The following is a 16,960-nucleotide window of genomic DNA, read 5'->3' on the forward strand; positions in this document are numbered from 1 at the left end:
AGTATTTTCCTTCCTGTTCCTAAGCAACAGGAAACTTTTCTGCATGATGACTACTTAATATCCTAATCTGTTCTTGAAGTTTTTATACCTAAAGGGGAACAGATGGTTTAAGGAAATTTTGTTGGTAGCGGTAGAAATAGGAAATAGCTGAAGGTTTTTTTTTCCACCTTAATTTTATACCCTATTGTCCTGTGCGTACCATTATAGAATATCTTGTTGATAGCAGCTAAGAACCTCTGTTAGGAACAGAGGGAAAAAATTAGCAGTCTTGAGATGCTGCAAGTTTCTTTTCTCTATATAGTGCAAAACTGTTATATTTGTACAGTTGATTGCATCCCTTATACAGAGTGCTAGAAGATGTGTAATTGTATTCTCTAAGTGTTGAGCTGCAGCTTATTAAATGAAAAAAAGCATTATCTACTATGTAATACCTGGGAATCTTTATTTGGCATTGCTTACTCTCAGAGTCGTGTGGGTTTTTTTTCCTCCTCCTTCATTATGGATTCCGAAGTCTCCTTATATTTCAGCAAGAATAATGTTTGCAAGGTTATTTTTATGTGACACGGTGTTCATGGAAAATATCAGTTAAGTTATTATATATACTGAAACGAGAAGCTCTGAAATGCTGTGTTGTGATTATTTTATTATGGGCTTAGTGAAGAACTAATTCTGTTTATTTTTCTAGTGGCATGAACCTTAATTCCAAAGAAGCAGGCTGAATATTTGTGGAGATTGGATATTCTTGGTCTTTCCCTCTGTGAATTTAAAATAAGCACATGAACCTTAATTCTTGTTAGTGCTGCAGTCTGCAAGGGATGCATCAGGAAGACCTGTTTCCTTCTGATTCTTTCTCTAAGCACTGAATGGCGTGCTGCTTTTGTGGCTCTTGAAGAGCTTTGTGCAAGGGAAGTTAGGTGCTCCATCACAGTGTTGCTGTCCTAAGAATAGGCCTGAAGGTGCTTGTGAGCACCTGATGATAAATGCAGCTTGCTGGCTGTGCCTGCTGCTTTATCATTGAGATGCTTCGTTCTCTGTAAGGCCTGGTTAACAGGTTAGCATGACATGAGTTAGCTAAAATGCTGCTGTGAGGTATGTTGAAACAAATGACATACTCAGCATTATGGCACAGTTCTTTTTAGCAAGTCACATGATGTGATTTCTTTTTTTTCTCTAACTTTGCTTACTCTCAGTGAGTTCGAATAACTGCAGGATCTTGTTCTTGATCCCTAACAGGGGATCAGTCCCTGTTGCATGCTGTTTGCAACCTTATTTTAGGAGCTAGCATAGAAGTTTGTTTCGTGTGACAGAAGATACCATCTTTAGTTAATTCTACTGAAGTAACATCTTTCTACCTTGATTTTTTTTTTTTTAGATGTTTTTTCTCTATGTATTTTCAAATGAAAGTGAACTGTGGGAAGTTTACAATCTCTTTCATCCCCAGGGAGAAGCTCTTCCATTGTGTTGTGCCTCACTTTCTTGAATTTTAATTAGAGGTGCTGTGAATGAAATTGCAGATTTGATATAGGAATGTTAAGTGTCTCCCTGTGAATGCTTCCTAGCGCTGAGTTTGTTCTAAGGGATGGAGGATCTGATCCAGAGGCAAGTGAGATACATCTTAGGAAACTGTCAAGGTGGCTATAAAACGTCTCCTGAAAGAAGGAAAGAAGGTGAGAAAAGGTTGAAGTAGAAAATGTTTTCTTCTGTCACCTTTGTTGTAATTTTTAAAGAGGAATGACAGGAGAAGCCTCCCCTAAAATTCTTGCTGAGTACCAGATGTTTATGCCTTCTTTAGTGCATGGTTCTCAGCAGATCGGGATAGCACAAGTGGCAGGGGGCGTCTGCTCATCTGTTATGTTTGCCATTCACTCACGATCAGCAAGTTTGACCTGTATTTTGACAATGTATTTGACAAACTATTTGAGTGTTGAGAAGGTGCTTAAGTTATGGAGTGTGCAGATCCAAACCCTGATCACTTAACTGTTCCTCACAGCCTAGTACTTAGTGTTGTATCTGATTTGAACTGTGCTTCTAATACGCAAGGTAAGTTTTCTGTTGCACAGAGCCCTTCTGTCCATATGCCAAGTGTTGCTGCTCTCCAGTAGTATGATAAATTCAACATTAAGAGATATCAGCTGCGTTGGTTTGACAGCTGAATATCGATCAGCTAACCTTACCAAAATGATCAAGAAAGGGGGAATGTGGGTTGATAGGACTGTGATACCTGGAGTGCATTGATTTACTTCTCGTGGGTAATATAACGCTTTGCAAGTTTAATGCATTAAGTAGCACTTTCTTTCTTTGCTTATTTTAGATTTCTTAATCAGGAATATAACCTACTCCCACTGTCCTCAATAAAAATAACCTTATGGCGTCACAGTTCTCTTCTTGAAAGCTGTTTGCTGTATGTAATCCATTGTCATATAACTCATCTGCCCCATTCTTTTACTAACATACGTCAGCGTCTGTTAACTGGTTCTCAGTGGACGTCACTGTATCGGACTTCAGGTTCTTTAGCTCACAGTTGATCCTTCTGCTTCAGCTGGCAAGGATTATTGTGGATAATTTGGTTTTGAAGCTACCTCTGGGTTTCTCTTTTCATTCTGATGTCATTGCAGTATTTGAAGAGAGTAGGGAAATAAGCTGGTGGAGCTTTTTGGTCTTATCAACATTCAGGATTTTGATCTCAAATTTAGCAAATCATGAATTATTCACATGTCTTCAGTTCTTGCTTGGCTATATTTTCATGGAAAATGGAAAATTATATTCCAGACAAACGCAGTTTGGCTATAAAGTTAGATGTGGCAAGCATTTGTTTTTGTACAAATGCATGTGAGTGGGCCATTGAGTATGGATAAGCAGCATTTTCCTGCTGTAAAATTTGATCACACTGTTAAGAGTATGTAACGCTCTGTTGGAAAGGAGTTGTTATTATTCAAAAGCCTCCAAAAAACTCCAAGTCTGGAGAAGTGTGCCTGTGTTACCCACTGTTATCTGTACTTCCAAAACTTCTTTATATTGCAGATGTCAATGCAACGTGTTTGTGAGGCTTTATGAAGTAAAGCTATTTCCTTAGATTTCAGGCATTCTATTTCAGCTATGAGAAAATTGAGGTATTTATAGCAGCTTAGCAGAGTTCTGTAACCAATGCAAAAACCTCTAGTCACACCTTTGCTTTTCTCACTGAATAAATAGATTGTGGTTTACAGGAAAGTTCATTTTCCTAATCAGAAAAAGAACAAACACCAAAACCTGAACACCAAATAAAAAAGCCAAGAGTCCCTAAACCTAATCCATCAAACTTTCCAATTTGCCTTATATTTCTCACTCTTGACTGCGTTGTCTCCATTTTCTTTTTCCTTCTGGGGAGGAGGGCAAATCCAATGCCTCTGGCACTTCTTTTTTGGTTTTGTTTGGCTGTCATTTTGCAGCAGTTGCTCAGTTATCTTCTGTGAACACCCACAACAGCTTTAAATTTTTTAAATGTGTCAGAATTCACGCAGACCCACACAGAAACTTAAGGTACGGTGTGTCATCTTATCCTTCTTCTCAGTTTAGCTCCAGCTTCCTTGAGTTTGTTCCTCTCCCTTCTCAGTGAATATTGATGGCAGGGATAATAAGATAGATGTGTAGATTCTTGGCTTGTGATAGCAATTGATTGATTGCCCTCCTGGGAGATTGGCCTGTACATAATTTGTCAAATTTTCTGTGATTAAAAAAAAACTTGAAGTTTGGAACGTTTAAAAATGTTTGTAATGATCACCTGCTTCCTCGTAGCCTTGTGATGTGCTTTGTGAAGCCTACAGAATACATGAGAGATGTGTTAAGAAACATTTACACATGATAACAAAGCACAGAATGATTCTAATTGAGGGGATCTGTGGTGAGTTGACCTTAAACAGCCAGATACCAACCCAGCGTCTTGATCGTTTCCCTCTCACATGGGATGAAGATAAAATAGAAGGAAGGTAAGAACACTCCTTGCTTGAGATAATGATTGTTTAATGGGGAGAGCAAAAGCCTCGTGCTCAAGTAAAGCTTAAAAATAAATGAATTCTCTGCTTCCCAAAGGCAGACTGATGTCCAGGCACTTCTTGGAAGACAGTTGCGCAGCTTGCTGCTACTTTGAAGAGAAACACCGTAACCACAAATGTCTCCTTTCTTCCTCCTCTTCCCCCTGAGCTTTCACTGCTGAGCATCATCTCGTGGTCAGTGGTGTGTTGGCTGTGGCACCCTCTCCTCCACAGCCTTGGTGCTGTGCTGGCTCACTTTTGCCATAGCTGAAGTGCAGTTGTGCTGCCAGTGCTGTGTTGGCCGTAACCTGGCACCAGAAGGGCTGCTGTGAACAACTTTTGCAGCCTGGCCAGCCCCATATGGCCTTCAGCTAGCATGATTCCAGGCTGTTTCTGTACCATCTGGAAGTGATCTGCTGCAATTGCCTTCCCAGAGCAGAGCCAAAGGTATATGGGCTGTTACAGGCTGTGTCCACTTGTTCTGAGTGTTTCCAAGGGTATAGATTACTCAGGTTTTCAGGGCAACTTGTTCCAGTTTTCATGACTCTTACGTTTGAGATTTTGTTTCCTTATATTTAACCTGAATTTCTTTTGCTGAAGGTAACATCTGTTGTCTACTTTCCAGTTGGACTTAATGATCCTGAACTTGGACGATTGTGATTTTCACAGTAATTTCCTTTCACTGAACTTTTCCCAGCAAGTCTTTGTTTTTATGTAGTAGAATACAGTGAGAAGAATTGAACAGACTGTTCTCTCAGCCTCTGCTTATGTATCCTGATGCACGTAGCCTCAAACCGTTTTGTTGTCTGTGCACTATAGGAATTTTTTGACCACTAGTATAAAATGTGACATCCAGTGCTGAAGATGTGGCCTTACGGATGAGCAGAAGGGTGATAAAATCCTTCTTGCTTTACTTGCTGCTTTCACTGTGGCTCTTGCAGTCTGGTATGCCCTTAGCATTCAGTTCTGTGAGGGTGCAGTTTGGATTCAGTTTCAATTTACCTGCCTGACCCTGCCTGTTCTTGACAGGAGTTGGTTTGTGATCAGTTAGCCCCAATGGTAGATCATTACACTGGGCTGTTTAATTTCTTTTTTTGGTTTTTTTTTTTTTTCATTTCCAGTATTATCTGTTCACCTACTGTTAGTCTTGGTGAGGTTTCTGTCAGCCCATTTCTTTACCCAGCTGAGTTCCCTCTGAACCAGAGCCGTATCCTCTAGTATGAGCCCCTCGTGTGTACTGGTGACAAACTGGCCAAAGTATGTGCATACCACCATCTCCATATCAGTAATAACAATGTAAATTACCATTGGTTTAGTGATGCTGCTCATCCTGTGCTCTTAAAACAAGCTGGAGGAGGTGTAAGGAAAGGGGCTGTTGTGCTTTGCAGGCTGCAGTCTGTATTGCTCTTTGAATGCAGCCTGTTTCAAAACGAATGGCAGCTTAAAGGTTTCGGTGTCATTTGGGTTCGATTTGTGATCAAATGGCTGAAATAAATCTGCAGTACTCGTTCTGTTGGGAGATATTTAATGCCTGGGGAAAGGGCAGTTGGTTGCAGCACGGTTCCTAGTGAGAGGTGGAAGGGGGATGTGAAAGTCTGTTGGCAATGGAACATCTTCCTGAGACAAGTGAGCGTTCTGGTCAAGGCTGTACTCTTCACCTGTTAGCTTTAGCAAGTTCCTGTGCTCCTAGTGTTTGTGTTGCATGTATTTTGCTCAGGTTCAGCAGACATATAAAAACACAGGTAAAATACTTAGGTTCAGCCTGAACAAATTCAACTTCTACCTACTGAAGTCAGCCAGTGACAGCAGAGGATTTTGACAATGGGCTGAATTAAGGGCAAGGTTGGAATTGTGGTAGTTCGTAGCTTTGTGTTTCCTGTGTCCTTATTCTCTACAGTCACTTGGTGTAATATGTTGAGATAGTTACCTACTCATGTTAGAAAGCCCCAGATAACCTACAACGAGTCAGAGCATATTGGATATTCGGTTGTAAGGTTTATTGTTTTTCAAAGTAGTTTAAATTTTGCTTTTGCTCTGTATTTTATTCCTTAAAATTCATCAGCTCTTAAAGAATTTCAGACTGAGGCACTGCAAATCACCCCCAAGCTGTGAAAGATGCTGCATGACTGGTAGATCAACTTTCAAATATGAACTCGGTGCTGTCAGAAATTCCATTTTTAACTGTGTGCAATATAAAAATAGCTGCTGTTTTTTACCTCTACTTGGCGCAGTTTAGCTTGCGGCTAAAACAGTTTGTTTGGGGCTCCTAGCTATTGTTAGAGATAGAAATGCAGGAGTGCAGTGGTTGCTGTGATTACTGTTACCATTTAATATGGAGAAAAATACTGGGAATTAGTCCCTGGATTTCTTAAAACCGGTGACAAATGAGAATACTGCAGCAAAACCATTTTGTAAATGAAAGACAACACGAGCTGATTCACACTTAGACTTTTTTTGTTCCAGAAGTCATTGCAGTGCTCACACTAACGCAGTCGTCATCTTTTCAAAGATGCAATCTACGTAGCCTGTTTTCCTCCTAATGAGTGCACTGGAGGGTTGGCCTAAGGTTGAGTGAGAAAATTTGGTGAGAAGGAGTGAACTCAGTTATGCTTTGAGGTCTGCTTGGTGTGTTGGTGTGTTTTCCTACTTAGTGTTAGTGATGTACTTACAATCCAAGAGCACAATACTTCCAGAATAAGTAGGCCTCCAGTGAATTAATGGGTTTGGGACTGTTGCACTGGCAGGAAGTCTAATTAGTTTCTCATTTTCCTTGTCCAATGGTGTTTTGATATCTTTCCTAAATTGTTAAAGGCTCTGATCTGTTTTCAAAAGCCTTTCTTAAAGCAAGGGTTCTCTGTATTGATGGTAGGGGAGTTTTGCTGATTCCCAATAGAGTGCAACAGTAGAGTAGGATAAAACACTTAGAATAAAACATTTGTAAAATTTAATTGCCTTACTGTTGATTAAATCAAATTTGATGCACTAGTAAAGTCAGCTGAGTTTTAATGAAGTCCTTTTAAACACTTTTTGTTTTGTTTTGCATGCTTCTTTTGGCCAATTTAAATATGTAGAATAAATACAATAGTTGAAAATGTTTTCTTAGGTTCTTTGTCACTCTCTGTGTTTATTGCACTTAATCCTGTAAGTTCTGTGTGGCTTATCAAGCACTTTGCAGTTGTTTTGGTGAGTTTGATGGCTCAGATGGCCTTCAAAGTTGAAGAAATGATTTAACAAGCAGGAAGATGCCGTTTCTTCATACAGACAATTTTATTAGCGTATCTTTCAATGCTTCATTTATGTATTTGCAATCAGAAAGCAGGGAAGTCTTAATTTCAATAGTTCAAAAAGGTTTTCAGTGGTTTTTACAGTCTAAGCTAATTTGAGCACCTAGAAACAAAGGCGTAACAGAACTTTGCTGAAGTACTCAGGTTCCTTAAAAGCACACAACCTGCTGAAAACTGACAAGCTCTATTTTTCCTAAATCAACATAAAGTTGTCTTTCAACTTGTATGCTGAAGATAGAGCTGAAAATTCTGGAACAATTGACATAATGAGTGGAATTGAAGAGCAGAATGAGTTTTTGGTAGGGTATTTCAGAAAGTTCACAAGTAGTTTTTGTGGAGATCCTGTACTGATTGTAAAGCGTTGGCAAATACTTTCTCTGCAGTCCCGTATCTGCGAGTGCCTCTGTCTCACTGTTAGTTGTTAACTGTACTTAACTGGGAGTCTGATAAATACAGCATTGGTGTTTTCAACTAACTTTCGTATTTGCACTCTGAAACACATTTTGAGTTACACAGCTCAGTAATGCTGACTGACCCCAGGTTTTGTTTTTCTTCCTAATGATGTGATCTCCATAACTGGCCTAGTAAGTTGTTCCATTGCTACCGTGGCACAAACGAGTGGAAGCAGCGTATGGCAGTTTGGACATCTCACTGGGCACAAGCATCTGGAACGCTGTTGTTACAGCTCCTGATTGCTCTGATCTTTGTAAGAAGGTTGAGGACAGTTTTTGTTCGCCATATTTCTGAACTGTTAATGTTATCCTGAAGATAACATTTCTTTCAAGTCGTAGCAACTGTATTAAGTTGCCATGCACGCAGCAATTTAAGTCATCATTTGATTGTTGGGCAGTGAATGCTGTGATCTTGTTTACAAAGTGATGTGAAGCTTTCACACTTCTTTTGCAGATGCTTTCTGAATTACAGAATAAATCTCTTCTTGATCCATCCGTTTGTTGAGGGACCACTGAATGAGTCTAGAATTTAGTGGAAACCCAGCTAATATGTGTTTTAGCTTGTGTACCTACAGCCTCTTACTTGACTTCGACTCAAAATTCTGGCAGCTTTTCCAAAAATCTTGTAGAGTGAAATCAAGCTTGGTTTCTAGAAGTCTACCAGGTAAACCTCCAGTTGTTGCCCCATGTTGTGTTTGTCCATCCTTGGTATAAAATTTGTGTGGGGGAATCTGCAACCCCATGCAAACAGAAAGACAAAACTTCTGAACAGTACTCGTCATGTTTAGCTTCTTTGTTTGTGTGCTTTCTCTTCTCTTTTCCCTCTTCCCTGCTCATTTCTTTTATGTCGTGTTTTCAGCAGTGCAAACTATTGTACCTCATGTTTCTCTTTGCTTTCTGTTCTCGCTGCCTGTGAAGCTTGCTTCCCTGCGGTGTTAACTCCATCCCCAGACGATTTGTTGGCTTTTCCCTTGTGAGTTCTGACATACTTCACTCCATCCAGTGTTTTTTCTATAGCATTAATTTTGAGTGATCTTTTTGTTTGAAAGATAGTTGCTGGCTTTAGTTACAAGTTGCAGGTCTACTTGTACATGTGCCACAGATGCAATTTTGGGGGGGATTTAATAATGTAAATTTTTCTACAAAGAATGTTTTTTTTCTTGCTTGTTTTCAGTCTGTTGAGAACTGTTGCAACTATTCTGTTGCACTTGGTAGCTCTCAAGCACTTGTGCCAATGCCTGCTGTAATTTTCTGTGAATATTACAATTTGAATATGCAGAGTTGTCAAACATATGATTAATCTTTCCCTGCAGCATATCTGTTGTGTTTTGGCATTCAGATAGGCCTATTTTTCATCTGCGTGTAATGTGATATAGCCAAGTTCATAGTATTTACTTTAATTTTACAGCAACGCAGTGGGGGTAGTTCAGATTTTCTTATTATAGTTGAGAATTTCTTGTTATTCGTTTGTTAACAGTTGTCTGATGGGAGGATGTGAAGGATTGACTTGCAGGCAGAGGTAGGCTTTGCTGCTGTGTATATTGACCATGAAACAGAGAGCTCTTCAGTGCAAGCAATTGAAATTAAAGCAAAAGCTTGTTGATTTATAATAGATGTGTGAAATGAAAAACTTTTTATCTGCTATAATGGAACTAGTGGATTTATTTTGGAGAAGAACAACAGAAGTTGCATTTGAATCCGCTATTTGTTCCATGCATGTAGTTGAACTTGATGAACCTCGGGTTCTTTTCTAACCCAAATGATTCTGTTATTATTAATTTTTTTTTCCTTGTGGCTTCATTTTTATTTGATTTTATGAGTGAATGGTATTGCTCAGTGTTGCAGTGTAGTTTTACTACAAAATAGACTACTTTTTGGCTTAGGCTGAAAGATATTTAAGAGGCAAATCTGGGCTGTGTACTTGGAAAGCGCTTGACAGACAAATAATCTAGCTTGTGTCTCTTTCCTTGTCTTCGTTGAATGGATTATTTAATGTTTCTTTTTTAGTCACTGCTGACTTGAACTTGTTCCCGTCACTTCAAAGGAATATGGAAAGTGATCTGGAATGTTGCTTCAAGTTGCTGTTAAAAAGTTGTTGATGTTATGATAACAGTCAAATGATAGTCTTCTGCCTTCCTTTGTTTGTGAAACAGTAAGTATCTGAGATATTTAAAAACATAAAAAAATTAGCTATATTTTAGAGAAGGATAAAGTTTAAAATTGACTCTAAAACATCGTATCTGTTTGTTACACTTCAAGTCCTGTTTCTGTAGAGCTTTGTGGTAAATAGGATATTGGTTTTATATTATGGGAACAAAATGCCCCTATGTGAGCAGCTGTATCACAGAATCCTAGAATGGCCAGGGTTGGAAGGGACCTCAAGGATGATGAATCTCCAACCCCCTGCCACACGCAGGGCCACCAACCTCCCCATTTAATACCAGCCCAGGCTGCCCAGGGCCCCATCCAACCTGGCCTTGAACACCTCCAGGGATGGACGGGGCATCACAGCCTCTCTGGGCAGCTGTTCCAGCACCTCACCGCTCTCTCTGCAAAGAACTTCCCCCTGATATCCAACCTCAATCTGCCCTCCCTCAGCTTCAAACTATTTCCCCTTGTCCTGCTGTTATCTCCCCTTTGAAGAGTTGATTCCCCTCGTGTTTGTAGGTTCCCTTTAGGTACTGAAAGGCTGCAATGAGGTCACCCAGCAGCCTTCTTTTCTCCATGCTGAACAAGCTCCCTCAGCCTGTCTTGGTAAGAGTAGAGTGCTTTAGTCGTGTACCATTTGCATTTCACAAACTTTGTAAGAGAAAATGAAGTTGCTGTAAAATTTTTAGTTATAACCAATCCCTTATACATCACCTATGGCAAAGGTCAAAACCTACTTCATAGACTTTGTTTTCATGCTGCAGCACATTGATATAAGAAGTTCCTTTTAAAAAGTTGTTTCTTTTACCTTTTTCCTCTCCTTTTTCCTCCCTCTAATCCTTTCCAATACAGCTTCCTTACCAGTGTTTATATCCATGAAGATGAATATGACAGTATTTGGGAGGGTGGTGATGGGGAAGCAAGTCGTAAGGCTAAGTGAGAAGGATATACCATTAACAAAAAGTTAGCTATCCTTTTCTAAAGTTTGCTAAGTATTAGCTGTGAGGTATTTGTCTATTTCTGCCGTCTTGAAAACCGTACTGGTAAGTTATCAGGTCTCTTATTTGCATGGAAATGGTCTTGCAGGTTGTGTTTGTGGAGACATGCTGTCTGCATCTCAGTTGTGCTTAACCAAAAAAACCCCAAACCAACCACTAATCTTTTCGATTACTTTGTTATTGGGAGCAGGCTTGCAGTTGAAGAAGATGAAACAGGCAGTGCTTTCTGCTGAAGAGTAATTTTGTTTTCTCTTACAGACAGTGATTCTCCTGGAGTTTAGACAGGCTCTTTAAAGCTGTTCTGTGGATAGAGCAAACTGAGGAGATGCAATAAAGCATTCTTACCCTTTGATGTAATGTAACAAAGAAAGTATCTGCTGGCAATATATTTTATACAAAAATCAATGCATAGAGTTGTGGAAGAATAAATTGATGTGTAATTACCTAATGCCACAGATGGAGAACAGAAAGAGCTTGTTTTTTAATTCACCTTTTTTAGTACTAGAAGGCTGCAGTACTTGTTACTGATACGTGGTAGTTCAGAACAGAACAATATTTGCCTGCTGTAATGACTGCGTGTTTCCTCTTAGTTCAAGTTGTGAAACTTTCAGAAGTTAATGAAATGTTAGGCCAAGGAAAATGTCTTTGAGGGTTTCTGTGTGTCGACTAATTACCAGCTGTCAGTTATCCATGCTTAGCATTTTTATTGTTTATTGTCTTCCAATTTACTTTGTTTTGCTTGTACTGCTTTTGAAAAAGAAACTTTGTTTTTCCTTGGTGATGGAATGGATAATAAATAGAACAAAACGTGTGCTGCTGAAGGGTCCTACAGAGCATAAGGCAAACCCTGTGTCTTAGGCTCTTCTCCAGTGCAAGTGGTTAACACAAGACTTTGTTATTAATTTTCTCCAGTGAACTGTAACTCTGAAGCTTTATTGTAGGCTAAAGAAGTTGACAACTGAGTGCTAAAAGTTTCTGGAAAAATAAGGGTCAGGACTCTTAGGAGTAATTTCAAATTAGATTTTGGTTTGGTAAATAGTCTTCAAAATAATGGGGACAGCATTTGTTTTAGAAATAAATCTAAGTTTCAGTGGATTAGGAGAATATTTAGATATCTAACTAAGGAGGAGCTGTGGGCCAGAGTGCCCTTTCCTGGGGATGCTGCACCCCTCCCTGTGCAGCTTCTTCAGGAACTCTGGGCTGCCCAATTAGAGTCAGCTGTGCAACAAAAGGCACTGTGGTTTGCTTCGTTATTTTCATCCTTGAAGGTCTGCTCAAATTACAAGTTGTTATATTTCCATTCTGACAACTATCATGTAAGTTTTCTGGAGCAGGACTTGCCAATTACTTGTAAGAATGAAATCATCTTGAAGTTTCTCTGGGCACAGTGAACTAGCTGTTCTGCTTTGCTGCTTTCTTTTTTTTTTGAGTCTATTTCTTTCTCTGTTTTCTGGTCAGCATTCTTAGCTTGGACTGATGTTGCCTGCCCCATTCCCAATTACATTCAGTAGTTAAACTGCTGACTGGAAAGATGACCATCTCCGTACAGTTGCCTTATTCTGCCTTAATCGAGTCACACATACTTGGGCATTAAGTTCAGCCATGACTAGTGTGCTGATGACTCCCTGGCATGATAAATAAAATAGCTTAGAATTTGCTGGCAGCAATCTCTGCTCTGCGACCAGTCGGGGATTTTCATTTAAATGAAGTTACGGAGCGGTGAGCTGCTGCGTGTGCATGCTGGTGAGCTGGTGCTCCTTCTGTGTCCTGCAAAGGAGGAGCAGGAGTCACCTTCAGGTCTTTGCATGGAGCACCCAAGGTGAAGTCGTGTACCCAAAACACAGTTGTGTATGGACGTACAGCTTCACACAGTGGTCTCAAAGCCAGGTAGCCCCGCAGCTCTGGATGGGTTGGAGGCTTCTGTGGGCCAGGGTAATGCTTGCTTCAGTTCAGGTCTTTGTACTTAGAGAGCATTTCTGTCATTTGGGAAACATTTATGTCTGGTTTCCATTTACCTGATGGTAAATAAATTCTCTGGGATAGTAAATCATAAGTGCTTCAAGATAGCATGCGGTAATGTAGCAGAGGCCAAAAGTGTTCTCTTGTTCTGCATGGAGAAATGTTAGATTTGTTGATCTACATCTCATACTGAGTTGTTTTCTGATTTCCTGGAGTCTGTCATCTGCTGTTTGAAATGTGTGAGTTAATCAAGCTCTCAATGGGGTTTTCACAGTCTAATTATGGCATGTTTTGTATTAACAAACTGGTTTGCTGTAGCGCTTTAAGCAGCTGATTTCTGTTAGACAAACTGGCTGAAAAGTTCACAGGAGTTGGCCAGTTTTTCTTTGCTCGCTGTTTGGCTTTCCTGTTAAACAAAAATGCAGAAGAGGTCATACTGGAAGTTACTGCTCACTGGGTAGCTGCTAGCTGGCTTTATATTAGTAAAACATTTCTTAAAATATCAGTAAAAATACGGTAGGGAAGGACTATGGGACACTTAGGTTATACTTTTTGAGTGGCTATATGTAAAACACTATTAAAAAAATACATAAATATGTGTATATAAGGAAGCTTTATTCCATCGCTCCATCTTCATGTTTTTGCATTGCTTTTTAACAATTGAAAGAATTGTATTTCTTGCCAGGGAAGGACCAATACTGAAGGCCTGTAGGCCTGTCTATTCAGTAGCATCTCATTCATTTTGGGTTTCAATTTCCTTTCTTCTCCACTGATCAAGCTTCTTCAAAGGATTTATTCTCAGCCAACAAAGATGCTGTCACGTGGGTACTTGTACTCTTGACCATTCCATCATCCCTGTTGTTTATCTCTGGAACATTACACAGGTAAGATGGATTCTGTAGCTACTTCCAGGTTCAGCTGCAAAACTCTTTACTGCTCCGCATCCCACTCTGTTCTCCCCAGGCACTGTTTCTGTGACAAAATGTCACAAAGCTTTTGTAGTAGCCAGTAGGGAGAAGTAAGTTCTGATGGAATATTCCAGTGAAGTCTCAGAAGCTTCACTTTTATGTTCTCATAATCAATGTTAGACCCTCCTGGAAACTGCAAGTGCTCATTTTTTGAAAGCTACCACTAGTGTTAATCAAACATTAAGTAATTGAATGTTTGTTAAACTTCTAGTTACTGTGTGATTTGGATTAATGGCCCAGTGAAACAATGGAAACTGACTATAGTGTTCATCATCATAATCTAATTTGCCATGTTAGAAATTGAGAGTGCGTGTCTGCGTGTGCCTGTGGGAAGGGGGATGGGTGGAGGGGGGGAGGCTACACTTTTAAAATTAATTAAAAATTGAAAATCTTTTTTCCTTTTCAGTCAAACTGTTCCCGTTAATTTGATAGCACTTTACTCCAGAGGAAAGTAATTTGCTTTGAAATGACATGGAAAGAAGACAGAGGGGTAGTATGGTTGTTGGAGTCGCTGGCTGCGGTGTGTGCGTATGCAGTTGGCCGAGGGTCTTCAAGTGTGGGAGGAGGTGGCCATGCAAGTCTTGGGAACCTCATTTCACACTGTGCTTAGGATGATACGGGGAGAGGAAGTGTAATACAATCATACTGTAGAGGAAGGAAGTGGTGAAAGCTGAGCCTAAGCCTGATAATTGGGTAGTGCTGTCCAGTGTGGTTGTCTGTTGAGAATGCGTAGACGGAGATATTTAAGGACTCAAATCAATACTGCATGGTTAGACAGCTGAGAGAAAGCCTTGATTTTCATTTTTGGCCTTATTGCCTGCGGGAGAAACTGCTGAGATGTTCACGCTGTGCATTTTGAAGATGAATGATGCTAGAAGGCTGATAGAAGTTGCTCAAGCTTCTGATTTGGTGGAGTGCAACTGCTGCAAGTTTCAGAGCATTCAGCCAGTGGGGGGAATTAGTTCTGCCATGGTCTTAACTGCATCTGTATAACTATTAACTCCACTGCTGTATGGTTCAGTAGCTACTATCCTAGCAATTAAGGCGCTGAACTGAAACGTGAGGGAAGTGTGCTTTGTGGAGGTTGGTGGCCCTGCCTGTGGCAGGACGTTGGAGATTCATGATCCTTGAGGTCCCTTCCAACCCAGGCCATTCTATGATTCTGTGACATGGACCTGCAGAACTATCTGATCAGTGTCTAATTGCCGTGTGACGTCCCTTAGATAAGTGAATGCTTCTGCTTTTTGTAAATGGCGTTTCTTTATAACTCGTTTCTCTTGGCTGTTGTGTGTGGATATTTTAGCTTTGTGTTGTTCTTTGTAGACTTAAATGAAAGTTTACAGTGTGAGAGAAAAGGATATTAATCATCCCGCAGTCAGTTTTGTTCCTCCTTTTGTTAGATATGAAACCCAATTAGTTTTTCAGAAGCGTTACGAATATTTCCAAGCCAGATGCTTTGCTTAGTTACTACTGTTTTTAAAACTGTGAGAATAACGTGCAGAAAGCAAAGGGATCTGAATATCAGAAAAATAACAAGCAAATAATGCTACAGCAATTCAATGAAAGCACATGATGAATGTTATGAAAAGGAAAAACGCTGATTTTCAGAGAAAACTGTCCCAAAAGGTGCTGATACAGAACTTTGTGAAAATATGCATAATAAATAGCAGTCAGGCAATAAATGAGTTAGAAATACTTGACTCAGGACGTACAGCTACTACTATTAATAAAATTAGGGCCTCAAGAAGGGAACCTGCATCTCAATCTTGGATTTTGCTGTTGTTGAATTTCCTGCAATTAGCAATGCCTTTTCAGGTTGCCTTAGAGTGGTACTTGAATTTCAGGCATTAGATAAATTTTGTTTGTGTGTTTTCTATTGCATATCTGTACTCATCTAATAAGGACTCTGTTTGTTTAAAACTTAACAGAGTTAGCAATTGGAAGCTCTAATGAAAATCAAGGAAGTAGAAAACTCCAATCTGTTGAGGATAAGTTTAATTCAAATAAAATTGCTTAATATGAATGAATGTTGCATGGTGTAAGAATTCCCTGGAAATCCCTGGTTACAAATCAGAAGCGTAGGCCATTATTGATTTATTGTCCAGTTAATGGAGCGAGCTCACGTATGTACCAACAACCAGAGCTCAGTATTTAAAAGGTATGTGTAAACTCAGCTGGGGAGTGGTAATGCTCCAACCAGATAGATGTTTCTTCTGCAGTTATTTCCTACTTTCTGAATGTTTTTATGATTACTTCTTTTAAAAAATAAAGCATCTTGAAAGGTGTGAATTGCATTCTGATTAGGAAAGAGAACTGGATATTTACCTGGCTTTCTACCATCTAAGTTAGTTGTGACAGAAACACTTAGAAGAATAGTGGTGGTGGTAAAATAGTGCGTTGTTACAAACTGAAGAATGAAGTTGATTTCAGGAAGCAATAATAATATTCTTCTGCATATCTGAAGATCCTGGAGAGTTTTGGGGCAAGCTAATGCAGTCCGACTTGGAAGAATATTTTTCTTTTCATTTCTAGTTTTTGTTTTTTTCTGCTCATCAAGCCGTGAGCTAAATGGAAAATTTCAGTTGGCAGAATTGCTTCAAGAGTTGTGGTACAGAGACATTTATTCCAGAAAACTGATCTGTCTTTCACAGATATTCAAGTGTGAGTTGAACGCTGACTACAATGAAACACAATCTGTAAATGTGTTTGAAGGAGTACGTTCCTTTCCAAGTGAAGTTTTACACATAAAATGTACAAATTTCTACTTTTCCAAGTAAACGCTGATAATTTTTTTTTTGGTAGTGTTGAAAAAATACAAACTGCTAATTGTTTGGCTTCTTAGGAAAGCCTGAAATTTATTGCAGTTAGTAATGAGTGGAACTGAATTCTGCTTCGTGTTCCTTGCATGTAGATCTATGAAATCTGCTCAGTGGTGTAAGTAGACATGGATGGAAGCTATTCATGGCTTAACCAAGAATAAGTGATTGTTTTCTTAAAACTGTTGGAGACTGAATAGGAGCATGCTTGCAGATTAATCAGAATAACTGATTGGCTACTTTTGCTGTACCGAATTTGGTGGGTATGTTTGACCAATCACTTCACATCACAGTAACCTTTGGTATGTGTAGTCTCCTAAATCTA

The 16,960-nt window shown here is 39.5% G+C and overlaps 1 protein-coding gene across 10 annotated transcripts in view; it reads left to right on the plus strand.

Moving 5' to 3' along the window:
- Positions 1-16,960, plus strand: part of MARCHF1 (membrane associated ring-CH-type finger 1) — a 271,534-nt gene that overhangs the window by 79,964 nt on the left and 174,610 nt on the right. The window lies entirely within an intron of this gene.

This window comes from Tympanuchus pallidicinctus, unplaced genomic scaffold (assembly GCF_026119805.1).
Source record: "Tympanuchus pallidicinctus isolate F22 unplaced genomic scaffold, pur_lepc_1.0 scaffold26, whole genome shotgun sequence".
Lineage (NCBI taxonomy): Eukaryota > Metazoa > Chordata > Aves > Galliformes > Phasianidae > Tympanuchus > Tympanuchus pallidicinctus.